Genomic DNA, 7,518 nt, shown 5'->3' on the forward strand with positions numbered 1-7,518 from the left:
AAACAGTTATACTGAGAAAGTTACAGGAAGTTGTGCTGATAGTTTAACAGGAGGACATCTCGGAGTTAAGAAGACATTGAGTCACCTACAGAACATATTTTACTGGATAGGTATGAGGCAAGATGTGGAAGAATGGTACAGAACATGCAGTACATGTTGTACTAAAAGGGGACCCAAGCATAAGGGACGTGCTCCAATGAAGTTATATCAAGTTGGCGCACCAATGGAAAGAGTAGCCGTTGACATTGCTGGTCCTTTGCCCCAAACTCGTGCAGGAAACAAGTACATTTGTGTGGTGATGGATTACTTCACCAAGTGGCCTGAGGCATATGCAATACCAAATCAGGAAGCTACAACTGTAGCTTCGGCTATTAGTGATTTCTTCTTCAGATTTGGTATGCCATACGAACTGCAATCGGATCAAGGCCGTAACTTTGAATCAGATGTGTTCCATGAATGCTGCAAGTTGTTTGGCATACGAAAGACCAGGACAATGCTACTTCACCCACAGTCTGATGGGGTGGTAGAAAAGTACAATTGGACACTGAGACAGGAATTGGCCATGTTTTGTAATAGCCACCAAGATGACTGGGATGTCTTGCTCCCTCCACTGTTGATGGCCTATAGAACAGCAGAGCATGGAGCCACTGGATACACTCCAGCAAAGCTGATGTTTGGTCGGGAACTTCGGTTGCAAATGAACCTGATAACAGGATGACCACCTTACGAAGAGTTGCCTGAAAATGTGCCAGAGTTTGTGAAGTGTTATCTGAAATGATGGATGATATTCACCATCAAGTGCGTTCAAACTTGAAAACGTCTGCTGATTCGATGAAGCTATGTTATGTTAAGAAGTCTACTAAAGTCAGCTTTGTACCAGGAGACAAGATGTGGTTGTATAATCCCATGAAGACCAAAATGAAGTCTCCTAAGTTGTCTTCTGCATGGGAAGGCCCATATGACATAGTGGATCGTCTTTCAGACTTGACTTTCCGAATAAAATGTGGTCGGCGAGGTAACCACTACATGAACCATCTTGTGTGTATCACTTAAAGAACTGTTTTACATGTTACTTACCACTACATGAACCATCTTGTATGTATCACTCAAAGAACTGTTTTACATGTTACTAACCACTACATGAACCATCTTGTGTGTATCACTTAGAGAACTGTTTAACATGTTACTAACCACTACATGAACCATCTTGTGTGTATCACTTGGAGAACTGTTTTACATATTACTAACCACTACATGAACTATCTTGTGTGTATCACTTAAAGAAATGTTTTCGTAATAACTACCAATAACTTACTAACAGCTTATAAACCATCATCTCTTATAATGTATATACTTCATATAAATAAGTAATTTTGTTTTCACACAAATACTAGTTTATCATGTCCAAGATGTGTTTACCATGCTAAGCCGCTTAAAACATTGTTACTTTTCTAAAAGGGTGGTCAGCTTACAGTATCATTTGGTTTCAGCAATGAAAGAAACTAAAACATGAAGTTTAAAAGGAGATTGGATAAGTATTTTACAAGATCACTGTTAGACACAGAAAATTTATTTAAATGTGTAGTTTGGAGTAAATTGGTAGAAGTAAAACGGAATAATCTAGATGGAACAAATGGTCTCGTTATTCCTTAGAATAGCAGTGAAAAAAAAGTTTTAATTAAAGTAGTTCAAACTACCAGCACATTTCTAACTATCAAGAGGAAAGTTTTGTGCCACCAGTCCAGCTGGGGTAGTTTCTCCAAGACTCCAAAGATTCTAAACATGTTACATTGATATATTTCTATTACACTCAAAACAGTTCAAATATTGGAGTCTCTTCAAAGTATAAATCCTTCAAAATATTTCAAACCAGGAATCATTCTGGTAGCCTGTCTCTGAAGTTTTTCAAATAAATTAATCTTTTCAACAATGAGGAAACCAAAACTGTCCATAATACTCCAAATGAGGCCTTACCAAATTTCGGTAGAAAAATAACCTTTGTGTTCTTTAACTTAGAATTAATGTAGAAAATAATAATAACCTTAATGTTCTTTAAGTTAACTCAGGATTTCTGTAAAGCAGTTACAGAATCTTGCCTGCTGTTACCACTAATTCCTAAAAAAAAAAAATATATAATGGGTGGGTTTAAATTTTTAATTTACTTATGGGTGGATGTACAAGGACAGCCTCCAAGGGGAAATGGTCCTTTGTTGTTTATATTCTTTTTAATGCCAGTTTCTCCAATAAGTTTCTTCATTCAATATATTTTCCCAGAGTCTGCTTTTCTAAATCTAGAGATAAAACTTGTATACTATAAACCTGGTCTCAAAATAAACAACAAATGATATATTATAAATACTGGTAATAAAAGGCTCATGAATGAACATTTATAACCAAATCCTCCTCAGAAATAAAACCAAGGTTTAATTCCAGTAGCAACAACAATACGAGTCCTCCCATTTCATAACTTATCCCTACGCTCTCTACATTCCTTTCCTTCTTGTTTACTTAAAACCCTTTTTCAACTTGCATCTTCATAAGCTTAAATATTACACTATTACTAATGATGTCAAATTTACTAAGACTATGAGTAATACTAACAGCAACCTATTTCCAAAGTTTCTAATAATAACAGTTTGTCACAAAAAGTATTTTTTAAATGCTAATATCTTGTAATACTGATACAAAAATGCTACTATTGCTAGGCCGCAGCGGCGTCGCTAGTTCGGGACTCGGGAATTTTCGGCGTTTCAGTATGATATCGATCATAAATCTCTATTTTAATTTTTCAAGACACACACTGAGGATTTACACTACAGCACTGCCATACAGAATTGTGATACTGGCCACTTTAGCCAGCGCCTAGCAGCCCCTTTGATACTAGGTTTCATGCTTAACCTATACGCACAGTTAATTAGGTATAAGTGTGTAAAGTTACAATTTGTAAATATGAATACATTTAAAAAAGAAGAAAGAAAAACTATTGTTTTCGCCGAGTTTTTACCATTCGCATTCCAGATGAAAAGATGTCCATGTAAAATATCAATAGTAATCTTTCTACTAGTACTAGTATTACTACCATCTTCTTCCATCGATGACAAATTTATATAGATTATATTGAATGCTATTACTTTTATTGCTGATTTTTCATCCAACAAAACTACATGAGTTCACATAAACATCTATAACACTATGTCTTAGTAAACCTAACATAATACGCACTTAAATTTCGAGGTGGTAAAACGAAAAGGTGAAATTTTTATCAGTGAAGGAAGAATGGGGTAGGGGTCTTCAGAGTTTAATCATAAAGGAAATAAATAAAAATGGTAAATTATTTTAATACATTTTAAAAAATATTAATCAGTGATTGTAATTTAACAAAATATCCCAGAATAAAATTTTACACAGGAAAAATAAAGTTTTATGAAGGTAACTTGCTGTGGATTAGAATAAGTTGTTTCCAAGAAGACCACAATTTTTATAACTTTTAATGCCGTTCTTTCAACGCAGCGCTACACATTTGGTTGTCTGCGCTTTGTCAACCGCAAGGAATCGAACCTTTGGCTTTAACGTTGTAAGTCTGTAAACTTATCGCTGACCCATCGTGGGACCTAACTTTTAATTAAAAATTTTTTAAAGGTGTCTCTCCTCTATTGATTTAAATTTTTGTTTGTTCTTAAGCGTAAAGCTACACAATAGGCTATCTGTGTTCTGCCCACAGCGGATACCGAAAACTAATTTTTAGCATTATAAGCCCACAGAATTACTTTTGAGGCATGAATGGGGATTCTTTGAAAAATTGTAAAGTATGCAAATAGAAAATAATGTAATTCGTGTATATGTCAAAAATAACGTGATTTTTCTCATCATTCCACTTCAAATAAGCACACTACTCTAGCACATTCTGTTCTCTTTTTGTTTTTAGCAAGTACTGATATTTCATTTATTTGATGAATCTAACGTCACTATGAGCAAACTTTAACGCATGTAAAGTTAAAAATACACAATGTTTGACCTTCATTCTTTGTTTTCGCAGTAAAAGAAATGAAGCAAGGTTTGATGTACAAACCGTGTTAAAAATCTGCACTGTTATATCTTTTTTATTCCGGTATTTATAAATCTTGTTGTTATTTATTAAGAAGTTGTTATGAAGCTTTAAATGCTGCTTTCAACTGTTTTATTCACGCGACATCCTTTAAAGAGTTGTTTGTTTGAAAGCTTCTCGTAATACTTCAAAACGACTTTATGCTATGTCCATACTTAATTTTGAACTGATAGACTAAGAGGATGGTAGCAACTCAACTCCACCCATCCTCAGTTATTATTTGACCTAAGACATGGATTTCACTTTTACTCCTGCAGCACACCCACAGCTTAAAATAAACAATATTATTAAGCTTTGGAATTATAATTCTAGTTTTAGTTCCCTTAATGTTTGATATAAAGATTACATGATGTCCGTAATTTTATTTATTTAATACTTATGGTAAACTTTTTCTTCTTTACAGATGAATGACCTAATCCAGTTCCAACCTTAAATAATTGAATTTTTTTCTCGTCCTAAACATATATCACGTCTTTCAACCATCTTCAGTGATGTAGAAGTTTACGAATTTTTTGTGTAGTTTGTTCTCATGCAGTTTTAACATAAAACACTCGGTCCAGAGAAACGTTGAAATATCTCAGTTTTAAGGGTGATTTCCACTTGATAATTTCGGAATAATTTTTTGATCGTGAGATTAATAGGACGAAAAGTCAAAATAAAAAAAATAATTAATATTCTCAGTTTTAATTACCCTTGTGTACTTTTCTGCCATATCAGATAACATCTACCTTTCTCGCAAAAATGCATGCCCTTTCATTGGCCGAGTGGGTGATATCTGTATGTTCCAACCAATGAATGCTGTAAGAGTGACCAGTTATTGGAACTTTGTTTCTTGCCTGGTTATACTTGATTTTCACCCCGAGTAATCCTACTTCAAAAGAAAGATTGTTGTAGATTATTCACTAGACCTGTAGAGGCGATCGTCCACTTGTTTATGTAAGCTGTTTTTTTTATGTTGTGTTAATAATAAAGACTAGACCTGTAGAGGCGATCGTCCACTTGTTTATGTAAGCTGTTTTTTATGTTGTGTTGATAATAAAGACTAGACCTGTAGAGGCGATCGTCCACTTGTTTATGTAAGCTGTTTTTTATGTTAAAGATTGGTTTCAGCAAACGCTTCCATTTTGTATAATTCTCACCCAACTTAACTCAGCTGAGTTTTCATGTTACAGCCTTCCTGCTTGCTCATTTCATTATCAGGCTAACCTGTTTGATTTTTGCACAGAAATCAGTTTAACTGAGAATATTGAAAACTATTATTTAAGCTGGAAAGATGGACATAGAATTAATAAACGTTTCCTTATCCTTTAGTAATTTCTTTTGTTCTTTTTTGAAAACAGAAAGAGCATTGTTCTAGTTTCTTATTTATTTATCTGATTATACCTTTATTTGCATTGGGTATTTGCAATGTACTTCTTTTTCTTGTCACATCCAAATAACATTAGTTTTTTTAACACCTCTATCACGTGCTAAGGTTAGGTGTAAATTTTAATTATGAACTTGTAGCTTGTTAAATGGTTAAGAAACAAAAGACAGAAATTTCAGAAAGTTGTATCTGTCAGATTCAATCGCTAATATGGTGGGTCTCAAGGGATCATTTTATACGGGAGGCCATCCATTATACCTGGCCATTAACTACAAGATGATACCGAATTAAATGTTCTCAGTAATACCGTCTTTTGTTCTCTAGCTGTCACAAGTAGCTTTGAACTTTTCTCTTTCTTCGTATTAACAGAAATAGTTTCTGAGCCAAGATGCATAGAACTGTTCATTTTATTTTTGACTTAAGTTCGAATGTTTTATGATAAATTTTATGTGGTGTCAGTAATTGTTAATATTTAACTTGAAGAAACCAGAGGGATATGACTCTCAAAATTCCCCTACGAAGATTGCAAATGGTTTAATGAAAGAACTTGAGAAAAATCTTGACCTTCTCACACTGTAGAAACACAATCATTGGTTTTAATATAAATTGATATGACCGAATACATGGCGATGTTACAGGTTTTCTTTTTGGTTCAATTCTTGCCATTTGTTTATTATTTTAAAGACCTGACTCTACTAATTAAATGCATAACAAATAAATTTTCAAAAGGAAGTTGAATCTGCATCTTTTTTTGCTTTTCTCAGATGAATATCCTAATGAAGAACGATAAACTACTCAAGAATGCTTGAGTTTGTAAGTCTTTTAAATTCTGCAGTTGTATATGTACACATATTTCCTAATGAAGGAGAAGAACAAAACAGCCACTCAGAAAGTGGTAATATAGTCGTTAATAAATGTAAATGAAATTAAACTTGACAAAAACAAACTGAATTACTCGGGCTAAGATATAACTGTTGGTTTACACATACATACTATTAAAAACTGGTTAATTCCCCTTCTAAAAACTGCAATACATTCCCTTGATATCACGAGTTTTAACTGTAAAAATCCAGTAAGTTTTACTGCAATGCTGTTTACTAAACTTGAGAAACTTACTTACATTTAAACTTGACTTTATTGAAAAAAAAAACTCGTTCTTTTAGTTATTTAAAATTTTATTTACTGTGTAAAAAAATAAACTATAATATAGTTATATTTTCAGTCCATTTAGCTTTTAAATTTAGAACATGATGGCATGAACAAATTACCTTGAAATAAGAAGCTACACAGAAGGCTGATTAAGTTATCCAAATTTATTATTACAATAGTCATAAGACATTAGTATTAAGCCTATTATATTTTTAAACACTACATTTCTTATCTAGTTCCTTAGGGATTTCCATGAAGTAGAAGAGTGTTTAATAATAATAATAGAATGTATTCCAACCATACTATGCTCGTCATATCCATTACCAACTGCATGTTCTACTTAATCCAGAGCTCTTCAGGCTGGTTGTGATACAACCAACACAGCAGCGGTCAGGACAATATTTATAGAGATCATTTGATAAAACAATTATCATGGCACGTACACCTTTTATAAGTCTGACAGAGTAATACTAACGTCTTATGACAAGTATAATTGTAAGAGATGTACACACCATAATATTGTTTCGTGTAGTTTCTAACAAATCCCAAAACAATGGAGACTAAGAAGGCAACAAGGGAGAACAAGTAGAATTACCAGGTTCTTGGTTAATATGATGTTACAGGACTCGTAGCAGTATATAGAGGAAACGATGTTACAGGACTTGGTAGCAGTATATAGAGGAAACAATGTTACAGGACTCGTAGCCGTATATAGAGGAAACAATGTTACAGGACTCGTAGCAGTATATAGAGGAAACAATGTTACAGGACTCATAGCAGTATATAGAGGAAACAATGTTACAGGACTCGTAGCAGTATATAGAGGAAACAATGTTACAGGACTCGTAGCAGTATATAGAGGAAACAATGTTACAGGACTCGTAGCAGTATATAGAGG

Source organism: Limulus polyphemus, unplaced genomic scaffold, assembly GCF_000517525.1.
Source record: "Limulus polyphemus unplaced genomic scaffold, Limulus_polyphemus-2.1.2 Scaffold9358, whole genome shotgun sequence".
Classification (NCBI taxonomy): Eukaryota; Metazoa; Arthropoda; class Merostomata; order Xiphosura; family Limulidae; genus Limulus; species Limulus polyphemus.